We start from the raw sequence: 12,021 nt of genomic DNA, 5'->3' as shown, positions 1-12,021 counted from the left end.
AATTTATCCAAAAACGGTATATAGGTTTTCGACATTTTCTCTGATAAACTCACCCTGTATAAAGGCCGCGAAATCATTCTTTAACGTACCGAGAGAAAATTTGTCGCCGAGGCCGCTTGCGGCCGAGGCAGATCCTGGGGATGTTAAAGGATTTCGCGGCCAAGGTGTACACAAAAGTTTTTGTGCAGCCGAAAATTTGTAATTATGTATTATAAAACGAACAAGCAAAATGTATTCACTGTCAATAAATACATTTAAATCCGGCTTAGATGTCGAAATGGAAAGACATAAATAAAACAATGCGTTTTGTAAATAATCGTAAAAATGTCGGAAGAGAATTGTGGTGAAAGTGATGTTTCAGTTTCGTATAGATATTCCTCCAGAGGTAAAAAGTACGTATTATAAATTCTGCGGTTTGTAATTTCATACCCGAAAAATCTAAACGCCAGTCTTACATTGAAACTCTGATTTGTATCAAATATTAAAATGACGTTTACTTTAACGGCCGTCGTTAAAAGGAACGGCCGCCAAATTGAATTGCGCGGCTTCCTTTAGGTACGCGAAGTGCTCGTTTCGCGTACGGTTGCACAAAATAGTTATTTGTATCACAAGACTAGAAAATGCCATTTTGCAAGTGCAAGCACGGTTTGGGGGCCACAATATAATAATTTTTGTTAAGATATTACCGGATATGGAATTTATTCTTCTTCCATTGCTAACATAATGGATCCAAGAAGCGACTGTCAAGACAAAAATCAACCAATTCCTCAAATATTTAAAATCGTCGTCATCCTTTCTGTTATTCCTAACCCATCGCTTGATATCCCCCTCTATACACAATATACAGTTTGCGATAAAGGATACAAATTTGCCCGGCTTTAATATTTCACACTTGAAAAATTGTACAAAAATTTCACATGACATTGACATTTTGTGCTGCCAACCTAATTCCTTTTTCCATTTTCTTGCCTAGGAATAGCTATTTATGTAACCAGTTAGGAAATGCGTTATTTTGTGTACCGAGTGGGATATTTGCGGGACGAGCGCAGCGAGATCCCGTAAAATAACACGCGTTATACACAAAAATTGCATTTCCGAACGTGTTACAAGATTTTTTCTAATTTTTACAAAAAACGTTTCTTCAAACTTTAAACGGCATAATGAATTTTATTAATAATTGTCCTAAACTATCAAGTAGATAAGTAGGCACGCTTATTTTGCTTAAAAATAAAAAAATATGACAGTGTCAAGTTTGTTTTGTAAATGCAGTGAGTTTTACTGGCAACATTCAAAATGTCTTCAAATTCAGATGATATACCAAGTGATATAGAAGAGACCGCACAAAATGCGATTTCGTCCGTGATCTCGATCTCGAACAAGCCAAGAGCCAAAAATGATTTTTCTACTTCGGTGTCACAATGAGCATTTTGTGACACCGAAAACAGTTTCACAGAGATCAATTGTGTAGCATCGTTTCTAGTGATAATTGAATTTGGCGTTGGTATTGAAAGTAAATTTCAGTGTTAAATGTGATGTCATTTGAACCTGAATTCATGTTTTGGATCAAAATAAACTATTAAGGGGGTAGATTATTATTGTAACAACATCTGGGAGAACATTGAAAATTTAATTGCTTCGTCAATACCAACCCTATTCCATTAAAATAAAAGCCACTAGATAATAATTTTATATTTAAAAAAAATAAATTAATGAAGCCGAAGAAGAAAAAATAGCATGTTACACTCGTTGCACAAGACATGTTGCCGAACTCGTTCCTTTAGAACACTCCTCACTGCGTTCGTTCATTCGACAATAGACTGTCTTGTGCAACTCGTATAACAATATAATATTGGCTTACGAGAAATTTGAAAAATGGTGTGAAGGAAAAAATGACGCATATCAGCGAAAAAATTTTACTGGTTTATTTCGAGAAAAAGGAGACTCTAGATTCTAGAAGCTTCCACACTGTGGAAGTCAATATTCGGAATAGAAAAACGAGATAATCAACAAATAAGTACATTAATTTACATTAATAATAATTAATCAATCTACATTTAAACGCTGAAAGTCTTCTTCATTTTATGTTGTTTTTTCGTAACTGGTGACACAATACATTTTTCCTAACCAGTTCGGAAAGATTTTACTTTTCGTAACCAGTTACAAAAAGTGTGACGTTTCCAAACGTTAATCAATTTTGAAAAGTGTCACTTTATATGTCAAAATTAGAAAAATGCTATTTTCCAGACGATTTAGACGAATGGAAAATCAGTTTTTCTAGACGGAGGTCGAAAATAGTTATTTGTATTCTTATCGCGATGAGTAAAGAAGAAGTTACTTTTCTTTAAGAATAAAACATTTAAAAAAAATCGGACACTCAATGGAAATGGATTACTTTTTATAAGAAATTGTTTAAAAAATACCTGACAAGCGCGAGATTCAAATTGCCGTTTCCATCACTGCAGCAACTACAGCAACTAAACAAAAATAAGTAAACAAAAATCTTGTCAAGTGTGGTCGCGTGAAATTATGTGAAAATGGAAAGAAATAATGTAAATCATCCTGAAATATCGGCACTAGCATTTAAAGCTGTTGCTAGTTTATTACCCTCAAAATCACGAGATAAATATGAGAAGAGCTACAATATTTTCAATTCCTGGAGGACTTCAAAGAATGTAAGGAACATCGACGAAGAAGTTATGCTTGCTTTTTTTTTATGAAAAGGTTAATTTTCTTGAATAAATAAATAAATGTTTTAGTTTTATCTTTACATTTGATTACAGGCTGAAAGACTTTATTTTGGTTGTTACCCTCCATTACACTACGACAAAGAAGAAGCGCATATTCACCGTTATGACGGAAATGAAAAGAATTAATAATATTGAGTTGTACAGGAGATATGTAAGCTTGCGTCTAAAACATATCAATGACTCAAAATTCTTCATATTTTATATGAACAATAAATGTTCAGTACTATTGCGGGCAAAAAAAGTGGGACATCAACGTCAATGGGTAGTATGCATAAGAATAAGCATTTGCTTATACTATATGTTTGTCTTTTTCTATCTAATAGAGTCCATGTATTTCTATCTCTCACTAATACAAGTAAAAGCATTTGCTAATGGTTTACGCATATGACCCATTGTCTTGACTTTTAATGTGAAATAAGCCTTATCTAATTCTAACCCTATTTTGAATTGATTGACGTTGTCATTAAGTATTGTGGGTTGTAGGGAATGAGTGTAAGTAAGTATATACAAGGCGATCTTCATTAACTTGAGACCGCCTTAGTATAATACATAGTGAATATTTATTTAACGCAAAGTCCAAATCAAAATCTACCTTTATGAAAAGAAGGAGGCATTTGGAAAAGGAAAATCGGAGTATAAAATAAATTTTTAAACTGTCAGCTAGAATAGTGTCAAAAGAAATGACAATAAAATTTGAACTAAGTACATCGAATTTTTCAAAACTGACAAATTTGATGTCCCACTTTTTATGCACCCAATAGTACCAACCTGTAGGGATCCACAGTTTCTACAAGATGCCGAAGAAAATTGCCCATCATTTGAGACTGCCCGACCCAGACGGTTACACTGGGCACTGTCTACGTCGAACGTCAACTACTTTTCTTGCTGAGGGTGGAACGGACATCAGGAGGCTGAAAAGTCATAGAGGATGGCGATTAAACACAACTCCAGAAGGATATATAGAAGAAAGCATTAACAATAAAATGACGACTTCGAAAATGATTTTTAAATCAGCCATTATCGTCAGACAGTGGATGCCAGAATCCATCAGATTTTGTCGTAGAACCTACTGAATTACAGTAGGCTCGTGCATGTAGCGATTCATCATCTTCTACATCGAATGGAGGAGTTCATCAGGAGGTTTTATCAAAATCGTCACTATCATTTAATGATTTACAGTTGCAACAATCTACAAGTACAGGGTTATTATAAATGTTTGTAGTCCAAGTAGGCCATGAATTTGTGCCGCCTTGTTTCGATTCTGCACTGTATCTAGTGGAATATTGGTATGAGTGAGCTCCTGACCAACTGAAACGGTAAAAGTCGCTGTTAATGTCAAATCACTTGATTACCGCATTTTTTTCCTTCGAATCAAAATAAGTCTTTAGTAAAAGTTAAGAGTGTTAAGACCACAGACGACGACGATGAGTATACAAGAGTGATCAAGGTTAGGTTAGTAAAATTCTGTAAGTTTCAAGTACCTTTATGGTAATTATACAGGTCGACAAATCTGACGCATGCGCAAATGATTGAATCTCACGCGGATTTTGCTAGCGATGTTACCATATTGTTTAATAACAATTTATTTTAAATATTTAAAGTACCTAAAAACAGACAATGCTTCATGCTGGACCCGTATATATTGAGCCCAGTTTTAAATTCACTGAGTTTTGGAATTTCGGAGTTCCATTTGCGCATGCGTCAGATTTGTCGACCTAAACTGTATAATTACCAGGATAAAAAGGATTTGTAGGATTGCAATGGGGTACACCGTGGAACAGACTACTTTCATTATTATTTCATTTTATTAAAATGGTGTACGACATGAAAACAGAATGCAATCATGTAAGGATCAATATCTCTCAAAGTTTCCTAATTTAGAGATAGAGGAACAATCTTTAATGACCCACATTCGATGGATTGTGAATAGACAAAACTAGAGATGCTTCAAAGGAAAAGTCATCGAGAAGGCTTCAAGTTGGTGAAGTTTTGAGAGAGAGAATGGAACAAAATCCCAGAACATCATTGCTGTCAGCACAGTCAGGTGTAGCACTGAGCACATGTCAGAAAATTGTGAAGAAAAGATTAAATTTGCACCCTTATAAAATGTCATTGTTTCAAGAACTGAAATTAGCAGATTATCTACGTCATGTTGCATATTGCAGCTGGTTTTTAAACAACCTAAATGATAACAGAACTTTGGATTTGTCATTCTTTTCCAACAAGGCATGGTCCTGCAAGGGCGTAGCAATGATTTTTTGCTGGGGTGGGCCAGACTTTAAACCAGACAGATGATAGATAGATATTGCAGATGTATCTTGTTTTTAATGTGTTTTACTTTTATTCTGAAGTGGGCCAGAAGGATTCTGGGGTGGGCCGGGCCCACCTGGCCTCCCCCTTTACTATGCCCTTGTGGTCCTGCTGTAAGTTCATAACCTGATTGTACTCAGGGAGACGTTAGAACTAATAAGTATACCTCCTCTTCCATATTTGTTGCTGATTTCATTAACAACTATTCCAGATTGGATCAACACATGCACCTGTCTGACGTCCCCCATCTTGTCTATCCTTCTCCTCCACATTATAACATTGGAAATCATTTAATGCACATTAACAACAATAAAACCTTGCTGGACAGTTAAATAGCTTTAATTTCTTGCCATATAACACATAAATAAAATGTCTATTTACAATGATTTAATTGTCTCATTTTCCATCAACAGTTTTGGAATCTTGTGGTACTTAACATTGTTTCCTCGAAACTTTTATAACAAAAATGATTCAGTACCCATTGAATAATTTAACAGCAACAATTCAGTTCTACACACCTGTGGTTAAACACCAGTGGATAAGTTTACAAAACTGAAATAGAGAAAATTAAATTTTATTGTCCGTATGAGATGGATTGAACCATATGAACTTTAAAGTTCACTTTGATAACAAATCCCGTCTTGATGGATTTTAGTCGCTGTTACTCACGGTATTAAAACGTTGGAACAATCTCTTTAAACGAATCTTCACTGTTGTGGTTAATAATTCAAAGAATTTTTTGAAGGTAAACATAACCTCCTAATGTCAAGAATAATAATCTACTTCGTATCATTTTCGTATTGAACTATGGAACGGCAAAAGAAAAAATTTCATTTGTTTTCATGGGCTCGTTGACTACAAACATTTATAATAACCCTGCATAAGTTTATGTAACGTTAATAGTTGTATGTTTAAAATTTATTCCAGTAAATAATTAATAATTGTTTATTTTGTTGCTATAAAGAAATGATTGTTATAAAGAAAAGAGATACTTTTCTTTACGATTTGTAATAAGGAAATGTAGTCCATTTCCATTGAGTGTCCGAAAAGAGTAATTTTCCTGCCTCGCTAAAGATAGCAAGAAGGCGAATTCGGGAAACTGAACTGAAAAACAGATGCGTGGCAAACAAAATGTGATGATAACTATCCTATAACATGGCTAAAATTGTGAGACAACAAACACTTGGAACAGGAAAGAATTAATTGTTTACCATGGCCTACCAAGAGCCCCGATTTGAATGATTCGGGACGTATGACGTCTCTAAAGGCGGCTTTACACCAAGGCAACAATTGGCAACATGTTGCCTGCAACATTTTTTAATAATGACCGGCAACATTACTAAAAACAACATGTTGCCAATTGTTGCCTTGGTGTAAGGCCGACTTAATGTACGAGAACAACTTTTGCCCTACGACTGTCGAAGAACTTCAACAGAAGATTATCGACACCTGGCAGCAAATTACACCGGCATATACGCGCGATTTAGTATCTTCTATGCCTCGTCGACTGCAAATGGTCATCGACAGTAATGGTATATACCCCGACCAAGTATTAGTTCTTAACTTATTCGCTTTGATATTTCTATGTAAAGAGCGATCACATTAATTTGTAATCGAGTTATCCATGAATCTGAAATCGTATGTTGTTACTTGAATTCCACGCTCCAATAAACACAGCTTGAAACACAGGTTAGGTCTCGACATATCAATCGCAAAAGACGTACGGATTCAAATCCTCTAATCGATTACAAATTAATTTCATTGCTCGATATTACTATAAAATAATATATTTCTACGGGGTGATCAATAAGGACTGTTTAAGTTGGTAACACTGGATCGTATTTTAAATCGTATAACAGGAGTAACTTCCGGTTGTTGGTGGCTTGTCGTTGTTAATGCTATACCTATATCAGATATTTGTCAAATAAACCAACAAAACATATCCAGTTACAGTGTTATAAATAAAAATTTTCTTAATTGTATTGCCAACTTAAACAGTCCTTCTTGATCACCCGGTATATAATACTCCTATGTCATATCAAAGTTAATCTATTTGTGATAAAGCTGTAATTAAACGATGCAGATTTATAAATTTTGAATTTATGTGATTGTCATTTTTGTACCAGTTTTATTTGTCCATCGACTGTACTTCTAGCTACTTTTTAGTTCTAACCCCGAGTTATCCTGTCGTCGCCTTGTTATTCTTCTTCCAAAACGTAACTTCTTCCAAACTGATCGCTTCTTTGTTATGTTTTCACATTTACTCGTTCATTACCGTAAAACCGCTGTTTTACTTTATAGCCATCTCCTCTTAAGGAAAACCCACTGAAACTTATTGTAAACTATCAATATCAGATTTAATGAAGTTTAATGATGTTTATGACAATACTCTAATGATGAAAAGAAGTTTTAAGACATGTTGTTCATTTCCTAGTACTTCGCGGATTGAGCGCCGACACCACAATCCCTTAGTTATTGTAACTAAGTGTGAAATATAATGAAGCCACACTTTAAACTTTATAACGCCAGCAGCCATAAATACCAGTGTGAAACTCAACCCTGTGATAATAAACTTTATTTTAACGAGTTCGCTGTGATTATTTTTCCTGCCATGTGTTGAAGTACAGTTTGCTATGTGGAGTGTTTTTAATTTGCTGGCGTCTAGTTTTTATTTGGGAAAACGTGTCCTGAGTTAGATATCAAGCGTACAAAATCACCAGGCTGTTATAATTATTGTGAACGAGTGTCGCCGAGACGCGTTTTAATTTTAATTACGTACAAGTTGTATACGCTCACGCACAAAGCTTTCAGTAAATTTAAAACAGCTCTGGGTAAAATGCCATAGTGGATTGAGCAAATGAATCCCAGTAGGTACTCGAATTAGACTCACCCATTTTACAGTCGCGTCGGTGCTCCCAGTCTTTGAATAACATCTAAACACCTAAAGCCAAAGTGCAGCAAATATAAACTTTAATACAGGCTTTTTGTCTTGTCTGCATTTCACATCAAATATAATTTCTGTACTGTAGTTTCTATTATTTTATTTAATTGCCTCGATTAATATACAGGTGTATTTAAATTGCGCGTGTTAATTTTAACACTTAGCAGAGCTTGTTAAATGAAACGTTTTCTCTATTTGATTTTTTTACAAAAAAGCGTTACAAATTGACTTAAAATTTGGAATAAATTCGCCATCAAAATGTACACCCGCCTATGGGTAAGGGCGACAATTTTCTGTTGTGATAGAAACGGAGCCTTATCACAAAAGTTACATTGTCATAGAAAAAATTACATAATTGAAATTTAAATTCTCATGGTTATAAAAAAAATAGAGACTAGTTGTTAATCACACAAAACGACTCGTTTGGTAAAAATTGGGGGCAAAAAATCTTGGAAAACTTTTACGAATTTTGTAGAATCTTATAAACAAAAGTTTCATAAATTGGCGTGTCCTTCGACTGGTTAAAATTAACACACGTATTTCAAATACACCCTGTATACCACATAATTTAAAAAAAAATGTATGATCAGTAGAGGGAAGATTGAAAACCTATCACTTAACTTGAATCATTCAACCGTAAATGTCGTTATTACGATAGTTGTCATAAACAAACTGTCCTAAAGTAAAGAACTGAGACTAGTTGTAACGTTAGTAACATTTGACCACGATCTGCTAGATTGTCAGAGAGTCTATAGCGGCCTGGGCGTAGACCGAAAAATCATTTGTTCTCATGATTCTGACGTTTGGGGTTGTTTGCGGGGGTTGCTGTTAGCAACTAACTGTCATGCTATCAAATATATGAGAACGTCACGTGTATCATGACGATTTTGACATGCAGTCCACATACATGCATCTGCATGATGCATGCAGTCATGTGTAGTTGTCCTCTTTGCACTTTGACAACTTCATTGAATTCATCACATTCGTTTGTGAGGTTATTATTTAGCGACATTCCCCCCTCCCCCCAGAAGTGGCGCCGTGGCGATCATAGGCACTAAAGCTTTGCCCAGACAGCTATAGTAAAATATGTACTACGCGGTCAAAAGTAACTGGGACAGTATGTTAACGTAGACACTTCCAAACTGGATGAGTTTCAGTGAGTTTTGGAAGTGTAAGAAAATATTCGAATTCATAAAGTTGCGCCACAATTCGGGACGATTTCGTATCGTCATGCAACGCGATGGCCCCACCAGGATACCCTTGCCCCTTTCACCCCCGATGGCGAAGTATGAAAGCGAGGTGGTGTGATCATTGGTATGACCATATATGGTCGCCTCTATGGTCCGAGTACGCGGTCATGATGATGAAATATGGGGGATGGGGGTAGTATATAAGTCAAAATGTTAAGAGAGGGAGATTCAGTCAGATGCATTCGTACATTGACTCTCTCCCTCAAAGTCGTCTAATGTGTCATTAGCAAATGTATCATCACTAAATGTGTCATCAATAAAAATGGTTCTGAAAGTAACAAAGTGTTTTATAATAATTTCTAACAGAAGTGTTTACAGTAACACATTGTCCCAGTTACTTTTGACCGCGATGGTATGTCAATCATCAAGACGGCGCCGGCGGTCGGTGCATTTGACAGTACCGTCCAGTGGGTACAGTCCAATAGCACTGTGATGCGCAAATTTCAAATTTGGTTTTTTAGATATACAGGATGTTCTCGAAGTTGACGCGTTCCTTGTAACACGAGGTACTACACATTATTCTTAAGAATTTTAGCCTAAATCTTCTTAGTAAAATGTTTGTAAAGTTTGTCCAGCGAGAGATTGGTTGACATAAAAGCCACTAAATTCTACGTAGAGGAAGTAGTACCTAGCGCACGTAAAATTTGAAATATATCCTTCAATCAGTAACATATTTGCCCTGAAATTATGCTCTAATTAATCTAATCTAGTGCATTTTGTAGTGTTGGGTTAATTTAATACAATTTAAAATCTCCCAATCTCTCGCTGGACAATAGTAATTAACGGTATAAGTCCGGGAACTCATAGTTTACAGTACGAGTTAGACGTTTAAGGACGAGGCGACGAAGGAGCCGAGTCTTGAAACTCGAAACGAGTACTGTAAAAAAAGTTCACGGACGAATGTCGTTATGTATTTTATTTCATCCTGCCTCAAATTTCGTTTGAAAGAAACATTGAAATTAATTTCAAAATAATTCAACAAAAGCTCCAAATCTAGTCACATTTTTAGAACATGATTAGGAACGGCTGTTTGGCAATTGTTTATTTTGTTGAAATAATTTGGTGCGTCAAAATGACTTCTAAAGCAAATCCTCCAGAAATTGTAAGAAAATCTGCAGAAGCCTGTGCTGAATTAATACCTAGCAAGTCTGGTGAGAGGTATCAAAAACAATTCAGCCATTTTTGTAAATGGAAATCAGAAAATAATGTGAAGAAAATTACGGAAGAGGTTATGCTGGCTGGCCTACTTTTTAGATTTGGTTTAAATGGTTGTATTATTTTATTTGTGAACTAACGTTTTTAGTCTGAGAAAGTAAGTGCATCTTCTTTGTGGCCGAAATAGTTAAATTGTTAATTTGCATTTAGATGTAGTTTTGAATAAAACATTTCTTAAACCTGAATAATTGTTATTGCGATTGTTACTTTTGTGTTTCCAATAGCAACACTTAACCGGCATCCGGCCGTTTTTTGCGTTTTCCCGGATTCAAACTGATGACGTAAAGTATTGAAATTTGACACAGGATGAAATAAAGTATATTAACGGAGATAATTGATTGTATATTTTTATTGTTTTCTAAAATTTTAAGTCCGGTCCTGTCCATTTCTCCGCTGTACTAGATTAATAACTAACCTGGCCCAGAATGGTGTCTTTCCGGAAATCGCTTTGCAATACTCTCTGGACGCTGCAGATGCATTCTGATAACGTGATAACATTGCCCATGCATTTGCAACATATCTGTGAGCTCATTATTTTCCTAATAATAAAGCTATTTCGACTAATTAGACGACAACTCTGACAGTAGTTTTGATTAACGTCCATGCTCATTTGATTTTTTTTTGTCAGTTCCAATTTCTAACAAATCAGCGTAAATTTGAGCAGGACCGGTTTCAAAAATTTCAAAAAAATTAACTTATTGTATCTTCATTGCCGCACACATTTTACTAAGGTGATTTTGGCTAAAATTCTTTAGAACAACGCATACTATCACATGTTAAAAGGAACGCCTCTACTTCGAAAACACCCTGTATGTACAGGGTGTTTGGTGTTTAAGGTAACAAACTTTTCTGAGATGCACAGCTAGGTTAAATGAACAATTTTTCTTAGTGACAGTTTTTTCAATTTGCTGTTTTTATTATACTGAACTAAACCGACTAAACTCTGTTTCCACTGTTTAAGAGCCACTGTTCGTATCTGTAATTATTAATACCAAGCTAATAAAGATTTGTAAAGGAAAATGCCTTAGCTGTCGCTTTTATAATTTATAAATCCGGTGGATCTCATACAGTAGTTCTCCAAATTGAAAAAATGATTACTAGAAAATTATAACACATACTAAAAATTGTTACTGTTAAAAGTTATTTTGTCTATTTCTTTACACATGAGAAGTTTGTTACCTTAGACCCGCTTCTCGGCCTTATGGCTAAGATCAAAGTGTAGTATCTGTTCTTATCAGCTTAATATCTGATACGGTTCGCATGCGAGGCCAGTATATTAGACTGATTTTTGGAAATTGATGGAGGTTAGGGGCTTGCAATTAAAAAAAAAATACTAAGTCTGTGGTATATAAATAAATTGATGTTTTGCTTTGAAGATCCTCTCTTTTGATTTAAATTGTGTGTAAATTATTATAGGGGAAACAATCGCTTTTTAGAGGTACATACCAGCAACACGTTATTATTATCGAAACGATGTAAATGGAGCTTAAAATTTTAAGTAAATATGTCTCTTTATTTATAAAGGATGAGTTCTAGTAAAGAAAGATACAAAGCCTAA

At 35.1% G+C, this 12,021-nt stretch overlaps 1 non-coding gene across 1 annotated transcript; it reads left to right on the top strand.

Moving 5' to 3' along the window:
- Positions 1–11,648: 11,648 nt before the first annotated feature.
- On the top strand, positions 11,649–11,818 carry LOC138122494 (U2 spliceosomal RNA). The gene has a single exon (XR_011156531.1). It is a non-coding gene; the product is annotated as a U2 spliceosomal RNA (small nuclear RNA).
- Positions 11,819–12,021: the final 203 nt, after the last annotated feature.

Source organism: Tenebrio molitor, chromosome 1 (assembly GCF_963966145.1).
Source record: "Tenebrio molitor chromosome 1, icTenMoli1.1, whole genome shotgun sequence".
Taxonomy (NCBI): Eukaryota; Metazoa; Arthropoda; class Insecta; order Coleoptera; family Tenebrionidae; genus Tenebrio; species Tenebrio molitor.
This window is presented reverse-complemented; position numbering and strand designations above follow the sequence as displayed.